Source organism: Podarcis erhardii, assembly GCF_964252035.2.
Source record: "Podarcis erhardii genome assembly, chromosome: 12".
In the NCBI taxonomy this organism is placed as follows: domain Eukaryota; kingdom Metazoa; phylum Chordata; class Lepidosauria; order Squamata; family Lacertidae; genus Podarcis; species Podarcis erhardii.
The window spans coordinates 34,128,209-34,147,625 of NC_138513.1; the positions used below are offsets into that span (position 1 = coordinate 34,128,209).

Genomic DNA, 19,417 nt, shown 5'->3' on the forward strand with positions numbered 1-19,417 from the left:
ATATAGAGTATAATGCAGGTAAAATTCTAATAATCAACCTGTGGCAATCTTTCTTTCAGAGACTTGTTATGTTTTGGACATTATGTCTCTCTTAGCACATGTCTCTCCCTACACCACAGTGTTAGTTTCATGTAATATGGAGATCAAGGGAACCTAGGAGAGCCCTGAGTGCTGTGGATAATAAGACCCCAAGAATTAAAAGGGAAACTGCCTATGAAATCCTTGAGTTTCACATGTTCGGAATGACCTCCTGATTCACTGCAATCTCCTTCACTTCTCCTGTCTTGTAATAGGTGATATTTGTTTTACACTTTCTCTGTCTCTCCCCAGTTCTCATACCAGCACCCATTCTGCCTTGTATCAGTGTGTATCTTCTTCCAACATCCCTCTTTATCCTAATTCAGCTCCATACATGCCCTTCTGGCATCTTATCACCTAAATTTAACATAAGGCTATCTCTGCCTTTACTACCCTTTAGCCCAAACCGAAGAGCTGCTTGTCAAGTTGGAATACTACCCCTATGATCAATGTTTTATTGCAATCTTCGTATTTTATAATAATTCGTATATTCTCTGTGCTTTATTTAAACATAATTATGCAGAGCAGAAAGAAACAATGCTAGAAAATTCAACGTTGGCATAGGTTTCTGCAATAACAGCTTCTACAGCATTATAGTATTCTGAGACTTCACAAGGAGTCACAGATTAGTTAGGTCAAAATATTTAATTGCAATTCATTCTTATGAGTGTAAGAGTGCAAAGCAGAGCAGCACCAGAAAAGTATATGAGATCTGACAGTGAGGATGTTCATCTATTGATCTTCCCTTGCCCTACAGGAATAATAAGGCCACTTGAATGCAGCTGGGTGCAATTACAACTATTTAAATAGCAAATTTTGATACATTAATTGCAATTATTTGAATGGCTAGATTAATGTTGAAATCTGAGCATGCAGCCTCTCAATCTTTACTGCACATGACACGATTTAAAGTAGGGAATAATTAACAAACATGTTTAAACTATGTCCAATTAAGCAGCTTGGAAGCCTTTTTAAAAAAATACTTTCAAGTTTGTTCTACATATCAGCTAACTAGAATGGAAAAAAAATTGCAATATAATTCAAATTAAGAATCCGTTCAGCAATACCAATTTTATTAATATCATATTGCTGGGTTTGTATGACGCCCTATGTGTTTACAGTATATCCCAACGAGCCAACCCCTAAGCCCAAGAAATATGTTGGAATATGAATAAATAGTATTTTATTATGGAGAAACACTGGGTGATATCCAACAAAGTCACACTCAAGAGGTGTCACACTCTACTCAATGAGTCTGCTTCAAGTACAGCTAACATTAATATGGTTATAACCCAGTTCTATTATTTGTACAGTAACAATATTTTTTTCCCTGAAAATGAGAAATAGTATTGTTACAACTTAAAGACTAAGACATTTAGTGCAGTCCATTAAATAACAGCTCTCTGGTGTTTCCCTGCCCTCAGTCCTCTTGCTAGGGGAGGTGTCAGTCATTGTCCTGTCATGAAGAAGCTAATCTCTGCTTAAATGCCAGCCCATATGAATTGCTATGTAACATTGACCTCTAAAGTGTTTATTTAAAAAAAAAATTGATTTGCTCCACTTCCAGCTTGTAAAGAGGTCAGATTTACTCTAACTGCACTTTCGAGAGTGGATTCATACATTTCTTTCTTCACTTAGGTCTGGTTCATACACACAGTGGGGTTGCTGTGTGCAGGCTCCCACTCCAAAGTGGTAACCTCTGGAGCTAAGTGGGTCAGGCAGATGATTCAGCCAAACATCAGCCTCACTGACAAATCAAAGAGAAAGATAACACTGTTTTAAATAACCACATCTCTTCTGAGCGCCGTGCAGTTTCCAGTTCCAAAAGTTACGAATGCAGGTAGGTTTCTAACTAGGTCTTATTCTTAAGCAAGCAATCTGCTCACAGTATTTAGCAACAATAATTCTACGTGCATAAGGTGGTGAAATGTCCTTCTTTACAGAAAGCAATCTTCTATTTGAAGGAGTCCTCTGTTTAAAGCAACTGCCCAGTCTAATTATGGCTCAAAAGAAACATAAGAAGGAAGTACAAGGGCCTTCAAATATCCTTCCAACAGTCAGCACCTAGAAAGCAGACTGAGGAGGTACACAAGTCATAGTCTCCCCCACTATGATGCAAATTTAAAATTACAGTCATTATTGCTAAATTTGTACAAATTAACAAATAAATTAGCATATGCAAATATATGACCTCTTTTATCGCATTTTTGTTGATGCATTTCCTTAGTTTTAAAAATGTGTACCAGCACTCTAGATCACAGATAATAGAAGTTACAATAGTTGAACATAAGAGCTAAGAGCTTGAACTTGAGAATAAACTACCGTTACTTCCACACACAAAAGGGGAAAGAAGAATCCCAAAGTAGAATGTATGTCTCTAGATCATTGGGAATTTTTTTATTATTATTATTATTATTATTATTATTATTATTATTATTAATATCTTCATTGTACATGCTGTTTTACAGAGCAGTGTAAGCAAAATTGGAAGGCTCATTCTTCAGGAAACTTGCTATCTGAAATTTGACAATGATAGAAATAAGAATGGAAAGCAAGTGGAGGAAAAGAGATGCAAGGGTAAAAATTGATATTCCAGCCTTGCATAAGAAAGAAGTGAGATTTCAAAAAGTATTCCAATGCATACATTTCTTCTTTTGTACAAAAAGCAATAGCTTTGATGGCACATCATTAAATATTATATATGCCTGCTTAGTATTTAAACACTGCAATGTATATGTTTATATTTCTATAAAGGATTTTGGAATGCTAATGCTCTTGTAATGCAAACATTTCATCCATTTGGAGCCATTTTATTTCTCTCTACATCCAATTACATTCCCTGTAAGTACTCTCTACAAGAGACAAATTTTTATGTAAATTTATTTGCAGTTCAGGATTGTGCTAAATAATTGCTAACAGAAATGTATTATTTAGCTGCAGGCTATCTTACTGCATTAGAATTAAACAGTAACTGTTGCTCTTACAGCAATGGCAAGAAACACCTGGCTGATGTCAACATCACTTGGATTGCCATTATCATGGTTTCAAAGTAAATTTATATCGCTACCTTTCTGGTTCATGGAAGGAAAATTGGTTATTTCTAGAAGTCCCCAGCTATTTTCAGCCTAATGGCATGGGAGGGGGGATTCTCAACTTATATTTTTCCTGGTATTTTAATTAAGCACATTTTTATTAGCCATGATTATACTATTATTTTACTTAGGATTTCACTGTTAAAGTACCGTATTTTTTGCTCTATAAGACACACTTTTTCCCTCCTAAAAAGTAAGGAGAAATGTGTGTGCATCTTATGGAGCGGATGCAGGCTGCGCAGCTATCCCAGAAGCCAGAACAGCAAGAGGGATCGCTGCGCAGTGATCCCTCTTGCTGTTCTGGCTTCTGGGATTCAGAATAATTTTTTTCTTGTTTTCCTCCTCCAAAAACTAGGTGCGTCTTATGGTCTAGTGTGTCTTATAGAGCGAAAAATACGGTAATAAATATTTTGTATTGATCCATTAGAATTTTTGAGGGGCTAAAAATATTTCCTGATTGATGGGGCAGAGTTCAAACAGTGGTGTTGGTGAATCAGCACATGCAGTCTGGCCATAGAAACCACCTATATATGTTGTTTGGACTACTGTAGTGAGTAGTAATGTTGTTTGGACTACATGGGGCTACATTTCAAGGACATGCCCTCCAACATTCCTCCGATGAGAATGGGAACGTCCTATTCCATTAGCAGTAGTAGTAGTAGTCATAAATATGACTCTCTGCCACTCTGGGCAGCTTCCAACATACATAAAAACATAAAAAAACATTAAACATAAAAAACCTTCCCCATACAGGGCTGCCTTCAGATCAGGCATCCCCAAACTCAGCCCTCCTGATGTTTTTTAGGACTACAATTCCCATCATCCCTGACCACTGGTCCTGTTAGCTAGGGATGATGGGAGCTGTAGTCCCAAAACATCTGGAGGGGCGAGTTTGGGGATGCCTGCTTCAGATGGCTATGGGGTCGGATAACTCCATACCTTCCAACATTTCTCCGATGGAAATAGGGACGTCATAAGGAAAAGCGGGACATTTTGGGATCAAATTAGAAACTGAGACAGCATCTGTAAATCTGGAACTGTCCCTGGAAATTAGAGACACTTGAAGGGTATTTGGAAACTTCAGAATACTCTTTAAGAATTCTGCAGCCAGAACATTGACCAGGGCCAGTCTTGTAGCTTTAGTGGCTGGGTCCACATCTGGACAGAATTCAAAGTACTGATTATGACCTACAAAGTCCTACATGACTTGGGACAGGGTTACTTTTTTATTTTATTGTATTTTGTCACATTTCCAGTGTTGTTTACCATTTTTATCTCCCTGCTTATAAACTTCTATGGTGCTCCTAATATGCAATACTGTTTTAAAGACATAATGGGCTTTATTACTGTATATATTGAGTTGGTGTGTTTTAGTGATTCTGTAAGCCACTTAGAAGTGAGGTAGACATTTCTTTATAAATAAATGCCTAGGTTGCAGAGCTCTGATCACCCAGAACTGATGCACCCCTTATGTGTGTCAACCAAAAAGCAATGTCTCAAAATCCTATAAATATGACTCATGTGCTTTTTGCGAGTAACTACAGTGCTGTAAGAGTTAGAGAATCCCTTTATTTTAAGTGGACAATAATATTACAGCCTCAGAGAACTACTTTGTTGCACAGTCCTTAATATTTTTTTTACCTGCATTATATTCAAGTATTTCGTCCCTCAAAAGAAAGTTGAACCACACACAATGGCCCTGAACTCCACAGCCAGGAACTAGCCAAACTTTCTGCACTGAAATGGCCTGTTTAATTCATTTTGATGAGTACTTTATCCCCAATCAAACAGGAAAATGATCCAAAAATTAAAGATCTGATTAATGCGTTCTGTGACGTTAAAACAACTCCTAAATATTAATCAAATCTTAAGGACAAGCATTTAGTTATTCTCAAAACTCATAACGAAGCACCTGCAGTTTGTAAGAGGGAAAATAATAATTATTAAAGCCTATGAGTTACAGAGGGTGCTTTGATTAGTCTGAGACTTTTTTCCCCTTCTGCCTTCTGTAATCAAGTTAATTATTGCATGCAATAACTCCTGTAAGGATTACACTGTATTTAACAAAGCAAGCCTTTTGCGCGGGTGCTTATTAATTATGACAGCTCCCTGCAAAGCCCTATTACTAGTTAATGCTTTATTCTATAAAGAGATGTCTCCTACTTCAGAATCTAGTTCTGTCTCAATTTGCTTCTGAAGATATTGGCATTACACCAACCAGTTGTCTAAGTCAGTTTTAGCTTGATTCGAGGGGTGGGGCAGTGGTGAGGGGAGTCTGGAAAACTCGAATTCACATTGAAAAGAAAACAAGGGGTGGTTCTTGTTTTCGCTCACCAACCAGTTAACACTGTCCTGTTCAAAGAACCAGTAAATCACTTCAAAATGTTTCATGAACTTGACCTATCCATTTCAAAATCAACAATATATTTTAATTATTAGGGTCCAATTCTGCATTGACTGCATCAAATTTCTTTGCATAAGGCATGTGTGGTGAGGCCTTACTCCAAGCGAGGCATAGGCAAACTCGGCCCTCCAGGTGTTTTGGGACTATGATTCCCATCATCCCTGCCCCCTGGTCCTGTTAGCTAGGGATGATGGGAGTTGTAATCCCAAAACATGTGGAGGGCCAAGTTTGCCTATGCCTGCTTCAAGCCAACCTGACATTCAGCAACAGCAGCCAGAGACCTGAGGGCTGGCTGAAGGACAACCATAATTCCCAAGGATGAAGGAGGGGCTGGCCCATGGCATAGTCACTAGCTGCCTGTGCCATGTGCTCTTTACCCGGCCTGCCCCACCACCCACACCATACCACCCCCTACCCTGCACCACTGTGATTGGGGCCACTAATCCTGTGAGCAGTCTGGTTGTTGCATTTTCCACTAGCTGAAACTTCTAGACCAGATGCAAGGGCAGCCTCACAGAAAGTGCAGTAATCAAGCCTTGAGCTTACCAATGCATGGACCACTGCAGTCACAAATGAGCACCAGCCCAAACTGGTAGAAAACACCTCTTGACCACAAAAGGTAACTTGGGCTTCTAGTGACAGAGATGGAGTACCCCACTATGTACCTGCTAATCAGGAGTGCAACTCTGTCCCAAACAAGCAACTGATCTATGTCCCAGGTAGACAAATTGATTTAACAGTGCCAGGATCAATAACAATTGTGTGTGTATGTGTGTGTCTACCATCAATAATATAATCATCACAGTCTGCACCTTCTGCATTTCCTTTCCTTCTGATTTCATTCTTTACAACACACACACACACAACTCAGGAAAAGACTTCATGCATCTAATGAAACTGACTTTCATGTGGTTCATTCTAAGATATGCAATTTGTTGGTCTCTAGGGAGTTGTTTTTCTGCAACAGAGAAGCATAGCCATTCTTCTGGGAATTATTTAAGTATTTAACAATTTGTATCCTTCTGAATAGTCATGCCACTTGACAGCAATGTGTACATGGTGAGGCACAGAGCCTTTTCAGAGTGTTTTCAGAAAATAGTTCAAAATCTTGCAGGCCATATGTTATCATCAGTTTGGCAGCATGGATGGCACAAATATTCTTTTACTCACATGTTTATTGTGTTGGCAGCTGCCTCCCTGCTTAATTTACTGGTATGCTTCCATCCTGTCTTGTTACGAAGGTGCATGCACCTCGCTCTCAAGCCTTCCAGAGTATTCGTTTCCTGTAATGAAAAACAAGAGTGGTGCTTTTGCTGTCCTTACATCTTACTGTGTCTCTATCTTCTTAGCCTGCAAGGAATTCCTTGCACCTGCTGAAGTCCCCCCCCCCCGAAAAAACTCATATTGAATGTACCTACATTTACTATGGTTTAGTTACAATTTTATGTGACTGCAGATGCGCAAATGCATTTTCAATGCTCAAGTCTATCTCCATCCAGCTTATCACTGCTGTTCCTTTTTTATCCTAATGATAGTACTTACCATAAAATACCTAATCTCCAAAGTACACCAGTACTGAAAGGTTAAAGCAGTGGATGGGGGGGGTGCAATATCCCTTCTATGTTTTCAGAAACACCCATATCTGCGTCTATATTTGTTCTAGTCTCTATGCCGACGTTGAGTATCTTCTGTTTGGTTTGGAGCATAATGTAACAGCATAAACATCTTGCCAAGTCAGTCCATGCAATCCAACATTCTGTATGTGCTTACAAACTGGCAGGTGCTGACAAAGGAAAGTCAAAAGCAGGTCATGGTAGTGAAACCCATTATCCTGGTCCTCCATACAGGAAAGTAGTGCCTTTCAAAGGGAGGCCCACTTGTCTTTTGCTTTTGTTGAATGGGAAAAGTGGGTGGTTTGAGTGTTCCTAATGGTGCAAATTAACCAACCACACAATCCATTGTTTTGGATAGAATTCCATTTATGTTTACTTAATTTACCTGAATTTGGGACGCTTCCTTGGAATTGTTTAAAAGCTGGAAGAGTAGGATGGTTCATACAGCAGTAAGCCAGAAATATATGCATTTTGTAGTTTAATAATCAGGTTTCAATTTGAAAGGCGCGCGCGCGCGCACGCACACACACACACACACACACATTTAATTATAAGAATGGATCTTGATAAAAATTGAAAAGTGTAGGCAGCACACAAAATTAGATTTAGTATTTGAACAAATAGGAGAGATTATATTGATTTATCTGTTAATTTCCATATACAATTCAATAAAATGTATCACTTGAAACTTAATGGGAAGGAGAAATACCCTCAGACCTCCACAGGATTGGTGCAAAGTATTTTCAACATGTCATTACCCTGCATTCACTTTATCTAAAGCTTCCTCAGATGCAGCTCTAAGCAAAACAAATTGCATTAGGTAATTAATTTCTTATGGACTGAGCTGAACTTTCGGTTTTGCAGAAATGGTGTATATCAGATACTAATGCCTAAAAACACAAGTTAGATATTTATCTGTAAATATTCTGCTCATAACATTGATAATTCAAGCAAGCACTGTGACTCATGAACAAAGTTTATACAAAATCGAAACTAACCTATTTAATAAATGAAACAAATCTGTAGAAGGAAAGTATGGCAATTTGCCAGGATTTAGGGGGGGGGGTTAATCACAAATTTATATGAGAAATCCTGTAGAGCCCCAATGGGAGCTTTGCTTCCATTGCAAATTGTTGGCATGGTGGGGGACAATTCTGATTACCATCACAGCTAGGGCAGTGAGTTAAAGCCCCTCTTCCCCCAAACCATGCTGCCCATCCATCCTGGACCCTCTTGTGCCAGCTACGCAAAGCCAAACTTCAAGACAAACATCTACTTTGTCTTCAAAGTGCAAAACATAGAGCCAGAAAGATATAGTCCCATAATCTGTGTCATATCGTCTGAGTTGTGGTCTCCATTTACATATCCTAGTGGCTGTGTGTGCAGTGATTTAGTGCAGACATGCCACATTCAGTGCTCTGTGGTGGTGATGTGGGTGTGGCAGTTGTCAGCATACGGTCAGGTCCATCTCAGGTGTGAAGTTATGTCATCACTGGGGTGCATAGATAGTAGGTACTGTGTAATGAGGTGCTGTGTAGAAGGGCATGAACAGTGCTTGAACCATGCAGAGTTTCACATGGCTTGAGTTAAAGAGTACTTAAGCTCTGCAGCTGACAGCAGCTGCACTCCAGCAAGGTTCCTTCAGGGCCATAAATTGCTTTTCCTATAAAGAACCATCGTATCTTAAAGGGTTGTTAAAGTGCCGTGACACGTGAAACATACATAAGTGAGTGTGTTTTTCTGCATCTGAGGTCTTATTTAAACTGGGCAATACTTTTTAGAATATTGCAAGATATGCACAACAACTTTTACATATGTGTGTGTGTGTGTGTGTGTGTGTGTGTGTGTGTGTGTTTAGGTTTCCGTTTTTAATTGTTAATGTAAAGTGCTTTGAGTTACCACAATTGCTTTCTGTCTGTAACCAAACTTTCTGTCTATAAACAAACACATTTCACCCAGTTCTGTGTAACTTTCCAAACTGTTTTAATGCAAACAAAAAATGTGTGCAGAGAGGCAATGCTAATTAATCCCTATCAGTCATTTATCGCTCAGAAAAAAACACTCCTCCCAGCTAGATACACGAGTTTACATCTTTTTCTTGAGGAGAAAAGGTTTCTCCAAAGTTTTCCCTTGAGGAGTACTGCTGTGCCTATCCCTGCTTGCTATTTTCACAGACCCACTTCACATTTTCCTCTGCCTTGCTTGCAGGCAATGGGAAAACCTAGTAAGTTTGAACGCAAAGAGAGAGAGAGAGACTCCTTTGGTCACTGTGTTCAGTTATTAGGGTGAGCACAACCCCACTGCAGCACAATTTCCCTCTAAGTTCTATAAAGAGAGGGGCGGACAGAGGGGGAGAAGGCTGCTTTCGACATATCTGTACAGGTTCAGCACAGCATAGTTGATCCAAGAACATCCCTTTTAACTTTGTACAGCACATATTACTCTCCACACTGCAGAAGCCAGGATGCATAGGGGAAACAAATTAACCACTGAAAACACACTGATACTGGCTGTATCAGCAAATGACTTCTCAGCTCACTCTCCAAAAATACTGTAACCATCTCACTTTATGGCCTGCCCTGCCAAGAAAAGATTTTCAGTCTGCAAACTGAATCAGGACAGTGAAAATCCAGCTCAATATCAACAACCCCATTAGTAACTAGAGGAAGAGCCAAATGACATCATATTCATGCAGCCAATCATTAGCAGTCTCTAGTTTGAGCCAATCTTATTTTTTAAAATGCATATTGATTGTAAATATAATAATATATATTGCCATTGCATAGAGAAGGAGGAAATGAATTGTCAAGTTTAAAAATATCAACTCAAATAAATTATTCAAAGATAATACCAGGACCTTATAGTATTAAAATTATATAGTTTTACCAACATTAAAAAGTAATCACTGTTATTTCAAATTTGTGAAATAAATAAGTTATAATTTACATACAAACACCTAAATTACCAATCTTTATGATCCAGTTATATTTCATATTACACACCATCATATTTCAAATTACATCTCTCACCAAAAATCTGTACAATACATAAACATTAAAAAACAAGAAAGGAAGATACATAAAAGGTGTGTTTTCTCCCCCCCCCCCCCATTGCTATAAACTAAACACAACCTAGCTTCCACTTGCTATCAACTTTAAAGGATTTTAAAAGAAATTATAACAAGTATTGTGGTAATTTGTATTCCCAACTATTTACTAAGTAATTGACACAACTATGGAACCAACAACTGAAATGTGAGGTTTGGGGAGGAAATGTTTTGCTCACTACAGAAATGTGTTTGTAGTCATTCACATGATCAATAGGCATATGAATAACCATGAATTACTTACAGTAATTTTTACATTGCTCGTACTAGCTTTGGTATCTAGTTACACAAATATGATGACCACAATCCAACTCAGGTTAAATCATGCATACGACTATTGAAATCAATAGGGTTAAGAGCACTTTACTCTGTTCAGTTGCAGCCAATAACAACCGACAAAATAATCAGTATTGTGCAGTTGTTAGGTTTGGATAATTTATTTTATTTTATTGCTTAACATCAGCAACAAACTAAGCTTTGGTTTAAACCATGGCACATTTACAGTTCTTATTCCTCACTTGACAGACTTCAGCACATTTATTTTATGCACAGTTCATTGATCAAAAATAATTATTTAAGAAAAGTATTAATTTAGCTGCAGGATGCAACATGAAAGCAACTTCCTTAGAATAAGCGCAAAATTAAACCTAAGTGACTGGAACTAACATTATTTGTCGCAATTATGCTTCACTTTGTTGTAGCTGACATTCATTTTCTATTTTTACACTTCAGAACATTTACTAGGGATGCAAGTTCCAAAAATCAATACTAATAAACTTTGGTCAGTATTTACCCTCGTTTTATCCCAATCAGTTGTGGCCTACGGGCCATGAGGTCCTCAGAGTGCTGGAGAAGAAGTTATGAGTAAAGGAAATAAAATCAAGACTTTAGGGAAAGGCAATATACCCTTACGTTTGTCAGCATTAATTTAATAGTGCTAGGTCATATTTTCAGGGGGTAGAACTTCTAACTCTCAAGCGAACACAATACACCCACACTTCATTTTCACAATAAAGGTTTGCTTTACGCCATGCTCAGATTCTTTCATGATTCACCCCAGATGATATCTGGCTAAAGGGGAATATATCAGTACTCACTTTACAACTAAAGTAATTCAATTTTTGTTTGGGTAGGACTGGAGGAGAACTTGTTTGTAGAGCATAACGGAAAATCCTCCATAATTTCATCTGTAACCAGTTTAGCATTTATCTTTCAGGAGCTGCATGCTCCTGCACACCTAACTTGTCTCTTGGGCCAGCTATAAACAAAACTATTTCTTCTACTCTCATATAAACCTGCACTGGCTCCCACTAGTTATTTGGACGTGCATGGCTTTTATGACTATCCCAGGACATGGCTTTTGCTGTTTTTCAGGTCCTCGCTGCAATGCAGCTGAAATGTAAACTTGCTGCCATTCTCTGTTGCTTTCGCAGTGTGAGCAGTACTTCTTTTAGCTGTTTGGCTGCAAGCACTTACTGCTTAAAATATATGTAGAGTGAATGCGTCATGAAAAGTTAATTTTTAGTCAATAGGATTGTTCCCTGTATGCATTAATAGTCAAATATGGTTATAAGAATAATTTGGAAGGGTTTTTTTTCCGTTTTTTTTAAATATAGCTCTTAGCCAGGAAGGAGCCAAAGCAAATAATGATGTGCAAACATCAGTGTTATTTCAGCCCCAGCCACAAATCTGAGCTAGCATCAAGGGAATAGAGCTTTTACTTGTCAGAGCAGGTTCTTTGATAGGTACTTAGTACATAAACTAAAAGCCAGACATGTTGAATCAGTTGAATCTGGGAGAAAATGTTCTTAATGTGAAGAGCCTCTAATTTGCAGCATGATGGAGAATCTTTAATGTGTGTCAAAGGGCAAGCCAGAATGTGGGTGGCACAGCTTAGCTTGATCAAGGGAGAATATAAAATAGATTGGGCAGGATTATGACCAGGCTAATTCAGAGAATACAGGGGTTCAATTCAGGGCATATAAAGCAGTTTGTTTATTTTAGGGAAGTTTCTAATGTTTGATGTTTTATCGTGTTTTTAATATTCTGTTGGGAGCTGCCCAGAGTGTCTGGGGCAACCCAATCTTATGGGTGGCATACAAATATAACAACTACTACTACTATTATAATAAACTAAAAGGGCACAGATCGCAAAGGCAGCATAATCAATCAAGTGGATGAACATTTTAAATAAAGAAGTCTGAGAAAATAAAAATATATTTGCCTGGCATCTCTGGATAGAGTGCGCCACAACTGGGCTGCTACACTGAGAGGGCACTCAGTAAAGAATTAAAATAGCTAGTAGAAGGGACACCACAGGACAAAGCAAATAACAAAACAAAGTAATGAATTTAGGGAGGGATACAAAAAAAAGTTTAGGGATTCATGCACAGGACTTAGTACATTAATGAGACTTCATGCATGATCCATTCACTGTTCCCTCAGCTATACAATCACCAACAACACTGCATTGGATGCATTATTATGTCCTGGCCATTTAGGATTATGAAAGTTGTCCCAACTTCCAAGACAAGGGGCGTAACGGGCTTATGCACGCTCCGCTGACGCACTAGGGGTTCAGGAAAGTAACCCCCGTGCAAAACGGTTGTTGTCTGTACTTCTCTCCCATGGAAGGAAACAGGACATACATTAGCCACAGCTAAGTATACGGACAATGATTTCAATGGACATAAGAGCAACTAACTTTAATTGGAATCCAGCCTGCAGTTCTAAACCACTCTCACTGTTGAATGTCACTACTATTTATAGGGGAAAAACTGCATAGCCTGCATTGTTCATTGCAGTCACAAGGCTGTGGTGAACATAAAATCTGAAAACTGTATGTAAAGCACACAACCTGGGATAAATAAATAAACAAAAGCACACAGCACTGCACAGTGTGTTGCACTGGTCACCTCACTTGGATCTGTCCCAACAGTGGCTTTGATGTAGCTATGGAGAGAAGCAATTCTGTCCTCAAAGTGCCTAGCAGAATTGTCACAGTAGGTTTCTGAGGCTTCCAACATACTATTTACTGGGGCAGGTGTTAACAGGCGTTGTACCTCTTGGCTGCATGGCTACCTGAAGACTCAACCAAGGTAGCAAAGCATACCTTTACTGCCTTCAGGGCTATTCAGCAGGCACAATATATGTTCCATCATCAGCATAATTGTTTCCTCCCGATGTATATTCTTTAAGCCTAAAGTAGTCCAATAAGCCTGAATCACTCCATCTAACTTCCTAGTTTCCATATCATCAATAATCATAAAATCCATAGAACATTAGAAGCCCACTTATTTTTAAATTCCGAAACTTGAGTAAATAAACCCAGTTTTTATTATTTAAATCCTTAAACTCCTGGGAATTTGATTCACAACACTCAGAGAGGGCGCTGGCATGTAAATCAAATCAATATATTTCCATTTCAGTTTTTATTGACGGAGTGGTTGTTACAGCTGACATAAATCCAAGTTTAGCTCGAAGTTGTGATCATTCTTTCCTTGGGTAAATGTTGTGAAAAACTGACAATACAAAGAAAAACTGTCGAGACAGGTTGGTTCTTATAAAAATCTGTTTCACACTGTGATGGTGCTAATTGATTCTTAATGGGTTATGGTTACAGTGTTATTTGATATTAAGAAGAAGAAGAAAGCCAAACCATGTTTTTATAGTAAGAAAGTTTTGAAGGTTGGGGTTGCAGAAAGGGGAATTATATTTAATCACTAGACATGTGGGAGGATTTCAACCTGGCAGCAACTACTCACATGGGAATCCAACAGAAAAAGCTTCTCTCAATGAATTAGAAATTAGCAACAGACAAACTGGAAAAATATATTGTACCTATATGGCCCAATGCAGAGGTTTCCTGGTGTTCAAAATGGTCATTATATAAAACATAACAATTCTCCCCTGCACCCAGTCCTCCAGCCTAGACTAGGACCCAGACCCTGCAATTATAATCTGAGGCCTTTTTTTCATGTGCCCCCTCCATGAGAGATCTGGAGAGTGGCAACATGAGAATAGGCATTTTCTGTGATGGCTCCCCATTTGTGAAATGCTTTTCCCAGAGAGGCTTGTTTGGTACCTTCATATCTTTGGGTGCTAGGAGAAAACATCCATCTTCACTAGGGCAGGGTGATATATCAAAATATTGTCCAAAGCTGGTTTGAACTCCATATCATGATATCAGTTTCATAATTCTTGACCTGGCCATATATCATGAATAAGTGTGTGTGTGTGTGTGTGTGTGTGTGTGTGTGTGTGTGTGTGTGGTGTAAAAATCACAATGCAGGGAAAGCCAGCCAATGCCTCTATATAGCTCCATCCTTATTTAAGACATCATGGTATATTTGTATATCACAATGTTTAGCTGGTGATATATCACAATGATGAAAACCAGATAATTGCCCAGCCTTACTCTTCTCCTAGGCCAGGCATGTCCAAAGTCCATTTCAGGGGCCTAATCCAGACCGCCGTTTTACTTAATCTGGCCCCTGTGGCAGTATATGTCGTGGGGTAAAATCCAAAACAACTTCAATCCCCAAAAAAGCTGAACAAGTTTGTGCTAAAATTGTAAAAAAAAAACAACCAAAAAACTCAACTTCAATCCTAAGAAAAGCTCAACTTCGGTCGGCCCTTACACATGTTCACTTCATCAAATCTGGCCCTCTTTGAAAAAAAGTTGGGGCACCTCTGACCTAGGCCTTTGGCTGATGAAACCATCTATGGTCTTTTAAACTGTGTGGGGTATTGTTTTGTTATTATGTTATGTGTTTTTGTACTGCAAACTCCCTTATGCTCCTTGGATGAAGGGCGGTATATAAATTTAATAAATAATAATAGACTAGTACTGCACTGAATACCCAGGTGGGCATAGCAGAGTCAGGTCAATTCTACTCGGTTTCTTCACTCAGATCTTGGTGATGATACACGTCTAGATGAAATAATACAATGTCATATATCTTATTCAGCAATTTTATGCACAGGTCGCTGACAAAGCAGAAGTTACTTCCAAGTACATATGCATAAGATTACACCAACTGTCCTTGACTTAAAGTTTAACGGTAGCCCATGGAACACTGCATGTTCTCTTCTGGGCCACGGTTCTTTGTAGCAAAACAAAACAAAACGGGGGGGAGGAGGCATGCCTACGAGTAGGATGGTGATAACATGTCTTATGCTTCCCTCACCTTACCCAGACAAGCTTTTCCACAATAGCAAATAACTACCAGAAAAGCAGAAGAATATAAACCAGACCTTCCCAAAGTTCAACAAGCAGCAGCAACAGATGAAAAGCCTTTTTCAGGAGCCTACTCCAATGCCTACTTCAATGCCTACTCCAAATTCATCTTACAGGCTTTTCACTTTGAGTGATAGAGCAGTATTGATTCTAGCAGCTAGCTGCTGGATTTCCTTTATTTTTAAGGACATATATGTAATGGGACAAGGGGGCTGCTCGTGCGTAAGCGTTTAAGCCCTCAAAGCTTTGCCATCAGTTCCTAAACTCTCCCAGTCCACGGAGCCATGGGTGCATGGCTACCTCAATCGCTGGCAGAATCCGTCAGTGGGCGCTTCCGGAATTTACGCCAACATAAGGGTTCCTTGACGGAAACTCTCCTTCTGGATTCTCTGCGTGACAGTTTCCTGCGTGGAGTAGGCGTCCCCAGCGGAGGTCCTGAGCCCTCCCCGCTGTTCTCACTGGAAGCATCTTGGAGCCATTCCTCCGACTGAGTTTCTGCAGGAACTCTCCCTCTCCCCCTACTGGTTCCTTCCTCAGCATCCGAAGCTCTCCTAGCCTCCTTGAGCCCTTCCACCACCTGACTCTCCGATGGCAGTTCCCTGACATCCACCTCCCCTCCAGGACCCCCCTCACCCCCCATTTCCCCCTCTTCTCTGGGTGGTGAGGCTGGGAACCCCCGGAAAGAATCCTCCTCATCTTCGGATGACTCAAAAACCGCTCTCCACCTACTACTGTCCCTTCTTCCCCCATACTCTTCCCCATCTGATTCTTCTTCCTCTTCCTGTCCTGATTCTGGGAACCCCGCGAACTCCTCCTCCTCATCAGTGGTGCCGAAGTGTTCCTCCCAGAACCTAGCCAAGGGCTGAGGCTTCCTTGAGAACCGGCGATGAAATGTTCCTACTAAGACCTCATCCTTGACCGTTTCTGCCGGTAACCAGGTATTTTCGGACTCCGGTTCCCCTTCCCATGCCACTAAGTACTCCACCTGTTTCCCCTTCCACCGAGAGTCGAGTATTTCTGCTACATGACTGCTGCGCTCCCTCTCTTCTACTTGCGGTGCCGCGGGAACCTCACCTTCACGTCCCCAAAATTCCCGCCCCTCCCGGTATGGTGATAGTAATGACCTATGGAATACTGGATGCAGTTTCATGTTGTCTGGCAGCCTGAGTTTAAAGGCCACCATATTGACCTGCTGTATAACCTCGAAGGGTCCCAGTCGTTTTGGTCGCAATTTTTTGCAACCCCCCTTGAACGGTAAACCTTGTGTTGACAACCACGCCCGGTCCCCCACCCTTATGGTCTCTCCTTCCCTTCTGCTCCTATCTGCCTGCTTCTTGTATTCTTCCTTGGCCCTATCCAAATTCATTTTGAGCTGTTGATGTATTGCTTCCATTTCTTCCACAAAATGTTCCGCTGCCAGTACGCTCCATCTTTCCCCTCCTTCCCCTGGAAAGGCCCTGGGGTGACACCCATAATTAGCCATAAATGGACTCATGCCCGTGGACACATTTTCCGCATTATTGTAGGCGAATTCGGCCAGGGCTAATTTCTCTACCCAATCATTCTCTCTGTCATTTACATAACACCTCAGATATTGTTGCAGAATACTGTTTGCCCTTTCCGCCTGCCCATTAGTTTCTGGGTGTCTGGCGGTTGAGAAATTGACCTCCACGTGCAGTAAGCTCATGAGCTTCCTCCAGAACCTGGACGTAAATTGTTTCCCTCTGTCTGAGACCACCCTCAAGGGGGCGCCATGCAACCTAAAAATGTGTTTTACAAACAACCTGGCGGTTTCTTCTGCCGTTACCGCATGTGAGCAAGCTATAAAGTGGCACATCTTGGTTAACAGGTCTACCACTACCATTACCGCAGTTTTCCCCTTGGATCTTGGTAAATCCGTCATAAAATCTACGGAAACTGCCTCCCATGGCCGTTCGGGTGTGGGTAATGGTTCCAGCAACCCCGCCGGTGCTGCCCTCTCCCCCTTTGCTCGCTGGCAGAGGTCGCACCCCCTCACATACTCTCGTACATCTTCCCTCACCTTGGGCCACCAGAATTGCCTGGTAACTAACCACATTGTTTTGTGTTGCCCAAAATGCCCCGCGGTGGGGCTGTCGTGCAGTTGTTTGAGTACTCTACCCCTCAATTCCCCTTCTGGTATGTACAAGGCCCCCTTGTAGTACAACGCCCCGTTCCTTTCTTCAAACCCCCCGGTGTTCTCCCCGGCTCTCCTGAGCCCTCTGAGCTTATCTTGGGCGTATTCATCGTTCTCTGTCCCTTCTACCAGTTCTCGTTGCCCCACCAATGCTGCCCCACACACCCAGTGGTCCTTGGGGATGACATGTCTCTCTTCGGGCACTCCCTCCCCCTCCATATACTCTGGTTTTCGAGAGAGAGCGTCCGCCCTTACGTTATCTGGCCCCGGTACGTAGCGAATCTCAAAATGGAATTTGGAAAATTCCTGTGCCCATCGCACTTGTCTCTGGTTCAGTACTCTGGCCGTTCGCCAATATTCCAGGTTCTTGTGGTCCGTGCACACCTGGACCTTGTGCTGCGCTCCAATTAGCAGGTGCCGCCATCGTCGAATCGCTTCATAAATGGCGAGCAGTTCCCTGTCGTACACTGTGTAGTTCCGTTCGGATTTATTCAACTTCCGCGAGAAGAAGGCACACGGTCTCCAGTCCGACGCATCCTTCCCCGGTTGGAGCAGAACCGCCCCTACCGCTCGATCTGATGCATCTGTTTCCACCCTCATCGGTTTCTGTAGATCCACGTGCAAGAGCTGTTCTTCCGAAGCGAACGCTTTCTTTAGCCATTCAAACGCTCGCTGCGCCTCTTCCGTCCATGCAAATTTCTTCTTACTACTGAGACAATCGGTGATGGGAGCCGTTAGGTGGGCAAAGTTTTTGATGAACTTCCGATAGAAGTTTCCAAACCCCAGGAACCTCTGCACGTCCTTCCTGGTTCTGGGTGTCTTCCATTCCAGTACCGCTTGGACCTTGCTTGGATCCATGGCCAATCCTTTGTCTGACAAACGGTACCCCAGGAATTCCACCTCTCTGGTATGGAACTGGCACTTCTCCAGTTTTACCCACAGCTGGTTTGCTTGCAGCCTGCTTAGGACCTCCCGGACATCTCGGACATGCTGCTCTTCGTCCTCTGAGTAGACCAACACATCGTCTAAGAAGGCCACACAGTTCTTATAGAGCAAAGGTCCCAGCACGTGATTCATGAAGGATTGAAAGCAGGCTGAGCCCCCCTGTAATCCGAAGGGCATAACAAGATATTCAAAGGCCCCCAAGGGGGTGAACATGGTAGTTTTCCATTCATCCCCTTTCCTCATCCGTATCAGGTTATACGCCCCCCTCAGGTCCAGCCTGGTAAAAATCTTTCCCTTCCTCACCCTGGTCAAAATGTCGTCAATCCTGGGCATGGGAAAGGCCACAGGTTCTGACACCGAATTTACGGCCCGGAAGTCCACGACCAGCCTGGGTTTAGTAGTGTCTTTTTTGTCCACAAAAAACACTGGGCTGCCCCCCACCGCTCTTGACTCCCTGATGAAACCTCGTTTCAGGTTCTTGTCTATGAACTCCCTTAACTCCTGCATCTCCCTGTCTGACATGGCGTACAGCTTGCCCACTGGTAGCTGGGCTCCCGGGAGTAGGTTAATTTGACAGTCAAAGGGTCTATGCGGGGGCAGTCTATCTGCTTCCTTCTCACTGAAGACGTCACTCAGGTCGGCGTATTGTCGGGGTATTTCTCCCTTTCCCCCCACCGCCATCCCTGCAAGACTGGCCCTAGCCAGCCCCTGCATTCCTCTTCCCTTGCAGTGCTCTAGGCAATGAGCTGACCCAAAAGAGACTGTCCGCTGGTGCCATCCCACTA

General features: G+C 41.5%; 1 protein-coding gene across 10 annotated transcripts in view; it reads right to left on the bottom strand.

The window, feature by feature from the left end:
- ZNF385D (zinc finger protein 385D) overlaps positions 1-19,417 on the bottom strand; it is a 583,216-nt gene that overhangs the window by 350,475 nt on the left and 213,324 nt on the right. For 2 of the 10 annotated variants that reach the window (XM_081882152.1, XM_081882151.1), the window contains one exon: positions 6,745-6,857. The exons of the other annotated variants lie outside the window; for them this stretch is intronic. The gene's annotated coding sequence lies outside the window, so the exon portion shown is untranslated. The remainder of the gene's footprint in view (positions 1-6,744; positions 6,858-19,417) is intronic. 10 annotated transcript variants of the gene reach the window in all.